Source organism: Ahaetulla prasina, chromosome 4 (genome assembly GCF_028640845.1).
Source record: "Ahaetulla prasina isolate Xishuangbanna chromosome 4, ASM2864084v1, whole genome shotgun sequence".
Lineage (NCBI taxonomy): Eukaryota > Metazoa > Chordata > Lepidosauria > Squamata > Colubridae > Ahaetulla > Ahaetulla prasina.
In genome coordinates this window covers 73354233-73367307 of record NC_080542.1, presented here as the reverse complement: position 1 = coordinate 73367307, position 13075 = coordinate 73354233, and the positions used below count along the sequence as shown (strand labels likewise).

At 40.9% G+C, this 13075-nt stretch overlaps 1 protein-coding gene across 12 annotated transcripts in view; it reads left to right on the top strand.

The window, feature by feature from the left end:
* The window catches only part of BMPER (BMP binding endothelial regulator), a 589367-nt gene that overhangs the window by 17301 nt on the left and 558991 nt on the right, over positions 1-13075 (top strand). The window lies entirely within an intron of this gene.

Here is a 13075-nt window from a genome sequence, read left to right as displayed (position 1 = left end):
TGTGTTCAGTTCCAGATTGTTCTGGTCACACTACAAGGCTAGTTGTTCAACTTCCCGTCTGTATGTGGATTCATCATTATCTCAAATGAAACCGTTCACTGTCGTGTCATTTGCGAACTTCAGTAGTTTAACAGATGGATCGTTAGAGATGCAGTCATTGGTAGCCTTTGTCATTTGGTAGCCATTGGTAACAACTAGCCTTGTGATGCAACCAGAACAATCTTGAACTAAATACACTCAAAACTGTAGAAATGGTGGTAGATTTTAGAAGAAATCCTCCTATACTACCACCTCTCACAATACTAGACATAGTATTTCCAAGTTTCTGTGTTTTTTCATATCTCAAGACTTAAAATGGACACCTAACAGCAAAAACGTCATCAAAAAGGCACAACAAAGAATGTTCTTTCTGTGCCAACTCAGAAAGCTCAAACTGCCCAAAGAGCTGTTGATTCAGTTCTATAAAGGAATTATTGAGTCTGTCATCTGCACCTCTATAACTGTCTGGCTTGGCTCTGCAATCAAACAAGACAGACACAGACTTCAGAGGATAATTAGAACTGCAGAAAAAACAATTGCTATCAACCTGCCTTCCATTGAGGACCTGTATACTGCACAAGTCAAAAAGAGGGCTGTGAAAATATTTACAGACCCCTCACATCCTGGACATAAATACTTTCAACTTCTACCCTCAAAACCACACTATAAGGCACTGCAAACCAGAATAACTAGACAAAAGTACAGTTTTTCCCCGAATGCCATCACTCTGCTAAACAACTAATTCCCACAACACTGTCAAATTATTTACTAAGATTGTATTACTATTATTCTTCTCATCCTTCCTAGTACCCATCTTTTCCCACTTAAAACTATAACCATTGCTTGTCTCTTTACAATTTATATTGTTTTATTTGTTTCCTAGTATGATTTAATTGCTTATTAGCAGTGGTGGGATTCAGCCAGTTCGCACCACTTCGGGAGAACCGGTTGTTAACTTTCTGAGCAGTTTGGTGAAATGGTTGCTGGAAGAAATCATTAGGGCAGAGAACCGGTTGTTAAATTATTTGAATCCCACCACTGCTTATTAATAACCTATGACTATCATTAAGTATTGTATCTTATGATTCTTTTTCAAAAAAAATATTTTTATTAAGCATTTTTTTAAAACAAAAAGAAATTTTGACAATTTTTCTTTTTAACCGGTTTGTGTCAGTAATGAATTTCTTACTTATACATTTTTTCTCCCTTATTCTAATGTATCTTTTATACATATACTTCTGATATTAATTAATGTATTTACATATATACATATAAACGTGTACACAATTTCCTTTCTGCAATTTTTGTTTCCTCCTATTTGTTCTTGTATTTCTACTCTTATTTCAACCATTATTCAATCATTCCTTGCCTTTTATCTCTTTCCTCCAACTATTTATACCATTTCTCCCATACTAGGTAATATTCTGTTTCCTCTTTTTCTTGTATCTCTTGTATTTCTTGTATGATTCTTGATGAATGTATTTTATTCTTCTTTATGTACACTGATAGTGTAATGTATTTGAACTTTAAGAGGGAAATTTGGATGGGAACAAGCACGTTGCTGATTGACTGATGCCTCAGCCAAAATAGTATTTAAAGAGGGGTTTTTGCCTGTTGTGTTTGCTGGGATCACAATAAACCAAAGAGCTGTTGTCACTTGTATCGTCTCCTGCCTCGTCATTGCCCGAACTTAACATTGGCGACGAAGGTGGGATGTTGAGGCAGTGAGACTAGGAAAAGAGCTGAAGGAGTAACGGATTCTCAAACCCAGCCAGTATCGAGAGTGGATACATAGCGATGTCTAGCTATACGCCGCCAGCACCATTTGACCCAGCCAAGGAAAAATGGGGGTCGTACATGGCTCGTTTCGAGTGTTTCCTCAAAGCGAATGAACTGCAAGGAGTTTCGGATAATCGGAAGTGCGCTTATTTCCTGAGCCACTGCGGGCCAGAAGTTTTTGACACCACCGAATCGCTGTTGGAACCAACGCCGGTACAGTCGGTACCATGGCAAACACTACAAACGACACTACGAGCACACTACGCTCCAGTGCCATCAAAGTTTGTTCAACGGTTCGAGTTGAGGCAGAGAGTTCAGCGAGAGGGCGAATCGATAAGCGTGTACATGGCCGCGTTAAGGAAAGCCGTGAACCACTGTGAGTACAGAGACTTGGAGGACTCTTTACTAGAACAACTCATTTGTGGGGTCAGGGACATCCGACTTCAGAGGCGGCTGCTATCCAAAAGCAACCTAACCCTGGCAATAGCCCTGGATGAGGCCAGGGCACACGAGATGTCCACCAAAGTGGCGGAAACCTTACAGAAGCCGATTACACCGAATACCGGGGCGAAAGCAACGCCAGTCCACAGCGAGCAAGTCCAGGCCGAATCGGAAGGTGAAGAAGAGGAAGAAGTTTTCCATACCGGGAGGCTGGAGAGAGGCGACCGGGACGAGTGCATCAGCTGCGGAGGCCAACACCAACGACAAAATTGCAGGTTCAAGGACGCAATTTGCCGGCGGTGCGAAAAGAAGGGACACATAGCTCAGGCCTGCCGAGCTCCTCAACCTTCCCGCCCAAAATTCAAACCGGCAAATCAGCAGAGCACTGGATCAATGAAACGGCCAGGGATTGGACCGTTCAAAAGAGGCGCGAAGCTGAATCAAACCACTGTAAGAGTGGGCCACGCATCGATGCGACTAGAAAAGAAGATATTCGCCAGGACAAACATCGAAGGAGTGCCGTGTAAAATGGAGGTGGATACTGGCTCAACAATCATGATCATGTCCTGGGACACCATCGCGAGGGACCTGCCAGACGTCACGAAACGCCAGCTGCAACCCCAAAAGCTGAGAGTGCAAGACCACCAGGGAAACCGAATCCCTGTCCGAGGAGTCATGTCCGTCAGAGTGAAATATAGACAATTCAAGAAAACCCTGCCGATCACCATCGTAGATGGAAACCTACCAAGTTTGCTAGGCCTGGACTGGTTCAGAGCCTTGAGCATGGAAGTAACCGGGGTTCACAGTAACGGAGTCAACCTAAAGGACGAACTGCTGAAGGAGTTCGAGGACATCTTCCAAGACCGCCTGGGCAAGTACGTGGGGACCCCCATCTCATTTAATTTGGATCCCCAGGTTGCCCCCATTAGGTTAAAGGCTAGGAGGGTCCCATTCGCCCTTAAGCCCAAAATTGACAGGGAACTAGACAAACTAGTAAACCAGGGAATATTAGTCCCCGTCGACCATGCAAAATGGGAGACACCAATAGTGACCCCAGTCAAACCGGACGGATCAGTCCAGATTTGCTCTGATTATAAGGCAACGCTTAACAAAGCCTTGCAAAAGAGTGCATACCCCGTTCCCGTAGTGCAACATCTGTTGCACTCGCTAGGACAAGGACAGGTTTTTGCCAAACTCGATTTGGCTCAAGCCTACCAACAATTACCCGTAGAAAATAGCACAGCCGAGGCGCAGACGATTGTAACACATCGAGGCACCTTTAAATGCACTCGACTCCAGTTTGGAGTCAGCGTAGCCCCCGGGTTATTCCAAAACCTAATGGAACGCCTACTACGGGGTCTACTGGGAGTCATGCCATATTTCGACGACGTACTAGTATCAGCAGAGAACTTAGATGAGTTAGGGGTCAAACTGCGGAAGGTTTTGGGCATTTTTAGGTCTGCAGGACTTAAGGTTAAACTCAACAAATGCCAGATAGGAGTTGAATCTGTAGAATTCCTGGGACACCGGATAGACAGAGAAGGCATCCACCCAACTGAGAGCAAAGTGCGAGCCATTAGAAAGGCTCCGGCTCCAAAAAATAAGACCGAGCTACAGGCATTTTTAGGGCTTGTAAACTTCTATGCGGTTTTCTTGAGGAATAAGGCAACAGTAGCCGAACCGCTTCATAAATTGCTAGTGAAAAAAGCTGTTTGGACGTGGGGCAAGGTTGAGGCTAGGGCATTCGAGGGCGTTAAGAATCTCTTGTCCAGCGATAGCCTCCTCATCCAGTACAATGGGATATTACCACTAGTACTAGTTTGTGATGCATCACCCTACGGGGTAGGGGCTGTCCTCAGCCATAGGTTACCGAACGGATTGGAAGCCCCTATAGCATATTTTTCCCGCACGATGTCCGCAGCAGAAAGGAATTACAGCCAACTAGACAGAGAGGCCCTGGCCATAGTTTCGGGAGTTAAAAAATTCCACGAGTACTTATTTGGGCGGGAATTTGAAATAGTAATGGACCACAGTCCATTATTGGGACTCCTGGCAGGGGACTGTCCAACATGGGCTGCGCTATCACCCAGGCTGACCCGTTGGACTATTTTCCTGGCAGCATACTCGTACAAATTGTCCCACCGCCCGGGCAAGGATTTAGGACATGCAGACGCTCTAAGTAGATGCCCCCTATCAGAGACTATTGAAGACCCGACCCCAGGGACGCCCATCTTACTAATTGACTCTTTGGACTCTGGCCCAGTCACATCTGCGGAAGTGACTAGGGCATCTTACAAAGACGTTGTATTAAGGACTGTGATCGGTTGGGTGCAGAGGGGATGGCCCGCTGCACCTGGGGATCGGTTCAAAGACTTTACAAAAAAAACGTTTGGAACTGTCGGTTCAAGGGGGTTGTCTGCTATGGGGGGATAGGGTTGTTATTCCGGAGAAATTACGAGGGCATGTGCTGGAACTGTTACATGTGGGCCACCCGGGGATTGTGAGGATGAAAAGCCTAGCGAGGAGTTATGTCTGGTGGCCACAAATGGATAAGGACATTAGCGACAGGGTAGGGAAATGCCAAGCCTGCCAAGAGTCAAGGCCACTACCCCCAACAGCCCCCATAAGGGATTGGGAGAAACCCCAGAGTCCTTGGTCCAGAATCCATATAGATTTTGCCGGGCCATTCCATGGGCAGACCTTTTTAATTGTGGTAGATGCCTACTCGAAATGACTAGAAATTCTGCTCATGAAAACCACAACAGCAGAAGCCGTAATCACAGCATTGAGGCATCTCTTTGTAACACACGGGTTGCCCGATACTCTAGTGTCCGACAATGGCCCGCAATTCACGGCTACCCAGTTTGAGGGGTACTTAGCGGAAGAGGGCATCCGACATATCCTCTCGGCGCCTTTCCACCCGGCGACGAACGGATTTGCAGAGAGATTCGTTCGCAATGCCAAGGAAGCGCTATCTAGAATAAGCCTGGGTGATTGGCAAGCCAAAATCGATACCTTCCTGGCGGTGCAACATAGAACCCCCTGTGTGACCACAGGCCGCAGCCCATCAGAATTATTAATGGGTAGGAAACTCAGGTGCCCCTTAGATCGGTTAAATCCAACATACTCCCCCAATGGGTACCAAGGTATAAAGGAAAAAACCAGAGCAATGACAACAGGTGACCCCGTATGGGCACATAACTATAGTGAAGGCCCAGCGTGGTTAAAAGGAACAATTACAGGAGTAACAGGACCAAAATCATATGTAGTGGACATGGGGGACGGCCGAGTGTGGAGACGCCACATAGATCAATTACGAAAAAGAATACAAAACAATCCAAAAACCAAACAGACAGACCCTGACTACCCAATATTTGAACAAACAGCTAACTAAACCCCGAGGCGATCAGAGGACTTATCTGAGTTTGAAGAAGTCCAGCGATGCCAACCGGCTCCTCCAGAAGACTGCAGGGACGACTCTGCCAATAATCCAGGGCCGGAGGGCCCAGAGGAGGAGCTGGGAGGAACAAACAGTCCCTCCGACCAGCTCAACTCACTCCCAGAGAATGAATTGCGCAGGTCAGAAAGAGTTAGGAGACGCCCTGTCTACCTGCGTGACTACGTGGAAAAATAACATGCAAATTCCATGCAAATAGGGGTACAATGCGTTCTGGGAGGGGAGGAGTGTAATGTATTTGAACTTTAAGAGGGAAATTTGGGTGGGAACAAGTACGTTGCTGATTGGCTGATGCCTCAGCCAAAATAGTATTTAAAGAGGGGTTTTTGCCTGTTGTGTTTGCTGGGATCACAATAAACCAAAGAGCTGTTGTCACTTGTATCGTCTCCTGCCTCGTCATTGCCCGAACTTAACAGGCAGCATATGCATCAAAGACAAATTCCTTGTGTGTCCAATCACACTTGGCCAATAAAGAATTCTGTTCTGTTCTGTTCTGTTCTGTTCTGTTCTGTTCTATTCTAAAGTTGGTTTGAGTATTTTCCAGAATCTACCTCATAGTCCAGTTTTTTGTTATTCCTACTACTAGCCTTTGGCAGTAGCTCAGACTTTTAGTATACTTTGTTATTTCTATTAACAAGCATTAATGTCTTTTGGCAGCACACCCAGACTTTCAATCAGCTCTGGCTGGGATTTGTGCTTTAGGCTTTCTTAAATGTGAAGGGCTGGCTTGAGTCTCTCAGCACTCTTTTCTCAGGTTTCTGGTACTGTGAGGTTTCTGACACTGTCCTTTTTTGGGGTGCACTTTCCACAGAATATATGCAGCCTGCTCTGTGCTTTTTTGAACTGACACGCAGGTAGATGACTCTTGAGGGAAAGGAAAAACACATAGCACATTACCTTGTTAGACACAACCAGGACACTTTAGGTAATTCAAAAGTCAGCTTCTTCAGGCTTTCCCTACCTTGTTTCTGTAAAGCAAAGTTGGTGCAGGTTGCTTCAGAATTGAGTTCCATACTGGTAGAGAGTTGTGCTTTTTAAAACCTTTTCTGCTGTGACTTCATTCCACACTTTTTTCTCTCTAGCAGAAGATATATGGGAGACATTGCTTCTATGAATCGGAGAGAAACTGGGGATGTTCTTGAATGTGCAGTTATTTTTGGAATTGTAATTTTCTTTACAAGTATCAGGAATAATTAAATTAGGATGGAACTGTTGGAAAGAAATTGACTTGGTCCTCAGCTGAGAGAAATGGCATGCAACAGAAGAATGAAGGGTGAAACCAGCAGCTCGAAAAAAAGGTTTAATGGAGGCAGAAGCGACAACAGTGTTCAATTCTGGGACAGCTGACCAATTGGTTTGGTCAGTACATGGATTTTTATAGTTTTTTCTACAGCATTTTGTAATTTAGAGGTTTATTTTGTGTGTTTTGTTATTTGATTTTAATTAGTTTGTCTTGCGAAGGCCGACAATGAATCTAAAGTGCTGGCTTTCTTGGATTTTTAAAATCTTGTTTAACAAGATTTAAAAAGTTAAAACTTTTAAATTAATCCTATCCCCCTGTCTTTAGTTAGTCTGATGTGACTAGCAACCTTCCTTTGTGAATTGATAGGCTAGATTTGGAGGGGCGGGGTCTGTAACTTGTTCATACAGAACAATTGACTCCTGTCCTCACTCCCCACACTCCCCACATATCAGGTGTCCCCAAATTGCAAGTTCTTTGAAAATGTCCAGCAATAGCATATGTTATTAATAGTATTCTTTTATTCTTCTTAAAACTTCTCCAAGTGTCTTCTTTTATTCATTCAGTTTAAATGCAGATGTAGAAATGTATCTTCTCTGGAAATGAAAATAGCATTTCAAACAGAAAAAGCATCTGTAGCTGCTTTTCTTTTCTGTGTGGGTTTTTTTCAGCCATGTGTAATCCTGTTTCCTGGTATTTTGAGGAAGATTAGTACTAAACAAGTGAATAACTTGCTATCTGCTGTTATTATGTATGGAAAAGTAACCTCATAAAAATTGTAATGGCAGTTGATATCTTACACAGCTTTAATAATCATCATGAGATGTAACTGCAAGAGTCAGTTCTAAAACAGGTTATGTTTCAGGTCCTATGAGGCCAATTTTAGGTTGTTAAAAGTATACCTGCAGATGTCTTTACTGCAGATGTCCTACTGGTAACCAGGATTCAGTTTGTCAGACACTTCAGCTTATCACTTCATGTATGGTGTTAATGTGTGTCAAAATCAGACATTTTTGTTACATCCAGCATAGACAGTAGGAGAGAAAAGGAATCAGTGAAAGAAAAATCTGGTTGAACTGATTCCAGTCATAGTTTATTAATGAACTCTATCTTTGCTTCATGTATTTTGTGGGCTCTAGTGCCGAGGGAGAAATGAAACTTTCTGAGAGAATTCTGGTGGATTAAGAGGTGCTTTTTTAAAGAGGGTTTTTTAATGCTTTCAGACATTAGACATTTATTCCCATAAGTAAATCCAAAACCTAAAACCTTGCTTTTAGTTAATGTTTTATAAACTAACAAATAAATATATGACTTTATTGAGAATCAATTTTGCATGTTCAGTTTCTAATCAGTCTTGCAAAATTAAACTTTGTGAAAATTTTTATATGATCAGACTTTATTATCACTCTGGAATCACAGTGAATTGGCAATCAACTGGTCAAACCTGTTGTGGTTTCATTAAAGCACAAAATAGGAATCAGGAGCTAGGACCATTTCCTGATTACTTAAGGTGAACATTTATATGGCAGTCACCTAGAAATGAGCATTGTAAACTCAAGATTCTACTGGAATAAATATTGGCAACAAGACTCTTTCTCAGTTTCAGTAACATTATGTAAAATCTTTTAAAGCATGAAACTCAATTTTAAAGAAAAGAATGATAATTTAACTAAATTAAATTGAAATATATTGATAATCCTAATAGTTATTCTGTTTGCTAGTAAATCTGTGGCTACTTGAGATTTGGAACAGGGGTGGGTTCTAATTTTTTTTACTACCGGTTCTGTGGGCGTGGCTTATTTTGTGGGCATGGCTTGATGGTCATGTGACAGTGGGTGTAGCTTGATGGTCATATGACTGGGTAGGCGTGGCCAAATCAATGTCTCTCATGTCAAGGGGTACCTCGTCTGGCCCCTCCCCTCCCAGCCATTCCTTGTCAAAACCAGCCTCAACGTATCTATAGTTCTGCAAAAATGTTGTTCAGCTTTTTTCACCTTTATTAGCTACATACTATAGATCAGGGGTCTCCAAACTTGGCCACTTTAAGACTTATGGACTTCAACTCCCAGAATTCCTCAGCCAGCTTTGCTGTCTTAAAGTCTTAAAGTGGCCAAGGTTAGAGACCTCTGCTATAGATGCACTTTCATGGACCGCTGAAAGGAGGAAATGGCTCACATGCTTTGCCCAAGGGTGTGATAGGCAACAGTCTTTTAAGGGTCTGCTAGAAAGAAGGGGGGGGAAAGTATTTTCCAAAGCACCAGATAGCAAAACAAGAAGCAATGGATGGAAACTCAACAAAGAGAGAAGCAATCTAAAACTAAGGACAAACTTCCTGACAGTGTGAACCTATATCAATACAATTGAACATGTCCAGAAATATTTTACAAGAAGAGTTCTCCACTCCTCTGAAAACAACAAAATACCTTATCCCACCAGACTTGAAATCCTAGGTTTAGAAAACTTAGAACTCCATCGCCTTTGACAAGACCTAAGTTTAACTCATAGAATCATCTATTGTAATGTCCTTCCTGTTAAAGACTACTTCAGCTTCAATTACAATAATACAAGAGCAACCAATAGATTTAAACTTAATGTTAACCGCTTCAAAGTAGATTGCAGAAAATATGACTTCTGTAACAGAGTTATCAGTGCTTGGAACACATTATCTGACTCTGTGGTCTCTTCTCATAATCCCAAAAGCTTTAACCAAAAACTTTCTACTATTGACCTCACCCCATTCCTAAGAGGAATATAAGGGGCGTGCATAAGAGCCCAAACGTGCCTACCGTTCCTGTCCTATTGTTTTTTATTCTTATACATATATGCTTATACTTCCTCATATTTTCTCATATATATGTTTATATACTATATAACCATTTTGTGTGATGCTTATGTATATTGTTGTGACAAAAATAAATAAAATAAACAAATAAATAAATAAATATAGGTTTCAGTCATAATTTCACATATAAAATAGCCATTCATGTAATACAACCTGCATATTGTTCAAAACAATCATTAGTATTATGGCTGATGTTTGACAGCAAGCCTAAAATCCCCATTCCCTCCCCACTCCAGGAGAAGGTTACTTCAAAATCCCCATTTCCTCCCCACCCCACTAATCTGTTCTGGGAAGGAATCAAACTCCCCCCTCTTCATTTCCCAAATAAAATATCCCAGATAATTAAGGAATAATCAAGCTGCTAGCAAGGAACCTGCCTGGAATTCCACATTCCTGCCAGCTGTATAAAGGAAACTTTGTAAGCAGAAAACAGCTACCGGTGCTTGCTTACAGATAATATAAAGTGGAAGCCGGAAGTTTGGCTCCATTTACAAGCAGGCAGAAAACTCATTCAAGACAGGATACTTCACAATGGAAATTGTCCAAACCTTTTTAGAAACACAAAGCCCATGTTGCACAAGCCCCAAAACTTCAAAAACATTGAACCATATAAGAATTCCTCCTCCTTAAAAAGGGGGGTGGTGACTGGGCAAGCCCGACTAATTGTGTATAACTGTACATTGAATGAGTTGTTTGACATGATTGTAAAAATAAAACTTTTTTATGAAAAAAAAAAAAAGAATTCCTCCTCTTATCCAATTTGTTGTTCAGCTGACCCAGAAAGGAGCTTCTAGCCACTCTGTCAATTTAAAACGACAGCAGTTTCCCCCCCCCTTCTTCTTTGCCAAGCGATCTCCTGGCTGAGAAGCAAGCCGATCAATTGAGAGGCTTCTTGGCTTTTCAATTTAAAGGGACGGTGTCTTGTTTTTTTCCCCCTCTTCTTCGACAAGTGAGTCTTGATTTTTTCCTTCTAGCCGATCAACTGGGAGTCAGGAGGCAGCAATAGATTGGGGGCGGGGCCAGGCAGAATTTTTACTACCGGTTCTCCGAACTACTCAAAGTGTTTACTACCGGTTCTTGCAAACTGGGGAGAACCGGTAGCAACCCACTACTGATTTGGAACATTGTTTTTCTTTTTAAAAAAATTATAACATGGGAAGTATTTTGCAGCTAGAAATTTTATAGAAGTGAATTAAATATCATGGTGTTTAATGTTATTGACTTACATGGTAGGCTAAATTGAAAATATTCAAGGTAGTTTATAGTATTGCTACAGAGGTGCTATTAACAATAGCTTAATTGTAATCTGCACAGTTTTTTTTCAGGAGAAGAGATATCACTGGAATTTATTCCCAGGAAAATTTAGGTGGGTTGACTTATCTTCCATTAGATTTGAGGGAGGATGGTGTCCATATGTGTTGACATCCAGACCACTTTCCTTTTCTATATGACTCTTCAGGCTTGAATTATACCTCCTCTCTCCATAATTACATTTACAGTTCTGATACAGTTCTCTGCCCAAGAATCTCAATGGAAAACCAGTTCTGATAAGAGTCTGCTTCATGGAGCATAAAAGTAAGCAAGGGAATTGTGAGCCACCTAGACTTCTACTTCCCATTTGAATGTCAGCTAGAGCTCTATCCATAAGTTAAACTTGAAAATTAGTCTGTTTCTATAACTCTAAAGGTAAAGTTTCCCCGTCCAGTTGTGTCCATCTCTAGGGGACTGTGCTTATTTCTGTTTCTTAGCCAAGGGAGCCAGCATTGGCTGAAGACATTTTCAGGGTCAGGTGGCCAGCATGAGGTGCATGGAATTCTATCATCTTTCCACTGAAGTAGTACCTATTCATCCACTTATATTTGCATGATTTTGAACTGCTAGATCAGCAGAAGATAGGGCAAGTAATGGGAACTCATCCTATTGCGCGACTTTCAAGAGTCAACTTTTTTCAGCTGACAAGCTCAGCATCTTTAACCACAGAGCCATCGTATCTCTAGTTAGCTTCAAAATCAAGGGCTTACTATCATATCATGGTTGACTGGGAAGCAGAAATGTTTCATTGCCTTCTTGAGTCAGGTATATATCTTTTCTTGCTTAATGTTCCCCGCATAAACTGATACATTTTAAATACATTTTAAAACAATGGATTTGGTGGAAAAGAGACCAAGAGACAACCAGCCAAACTAATTAACTCTATCTTCCATGATTATTTGCTGATTATTTCATTAATTTCATTCATGTAACAGTAATAAATTGAAATCATAGTTAAATAATTATGTAGATTAATTAAAGTTTGATCTGAAGATAACGTAATATATATAAAGTGCTGCTGCCAGCATTTAAGTTTGTACACAAAACTGTGTTTACAGGGAAAGTTATTAAGTTCTGCATACTGATTGTACCTTTGACTTGGAAAGAGCTTTTATCCCATTGCTACTTGATGAAGATACTGTATTTTAAACCAGTGTTGCTGAATAGTAACAGTTTCTAAAAATTAGTCCATGAAGGATGTCATGACATACTTATTTATTCGCACAGGACTGGCATAGAATTTTTAGTAGTTTTTAATATTTGGATTCTAGTTTTATTTAATGGGTTTTATTGTTTTAAACGGTTTTTAATTTGGCCTTATATTTAATAAGTTTTTTAATTATTGTTTTATTGTGTACTTCTTTATTGTTTTACTTGGCTGTGAACCGCCCTGAGTCCTTCGGGAGAAAGGCGGTATAAAAGTTTAATAAATAAATAAATAAATAAATAAATAAATAAATAAATAAATAAATAAATGTAAGTTGAGTACAGTAGATTTAAGCTTGCAGTGCAGCAATGAGATGACTGATGAGCTGTTCTTTATAAAGCTGTAGAAGCCTGAGAATTAATACATAGACTTGTTGCTATTTGAAATTGTGTGGAGAAGGAGAGTTTAAATTTCCAACTCATTCTAGAAGTGAAAGTAATTTAAATATTTTTGAAAAAAATAGTTTGCCATGCTATATTGCTTAACTATCTTTTCATCAAAACATTCTTCTTCCTTTTCCTATAACCCTCCCTTTTCCTTCTCTTACGTTGTACAGACAATAAGATTTTACCATTGTTTACATAGTTTTAATAGCTTTATAAAACTTGTCCTCCAAAGATTCTTACTTTCTTGATAGCCCAGCATTTGGAAATGTCATTCACCATATCACATTTGCCAGTGTATTGGGACATTTTAAAGAAATGAATACTGTAGGTGAAGGGAGTCACAACTAACATACGAGGTTGATATGGTTATTTT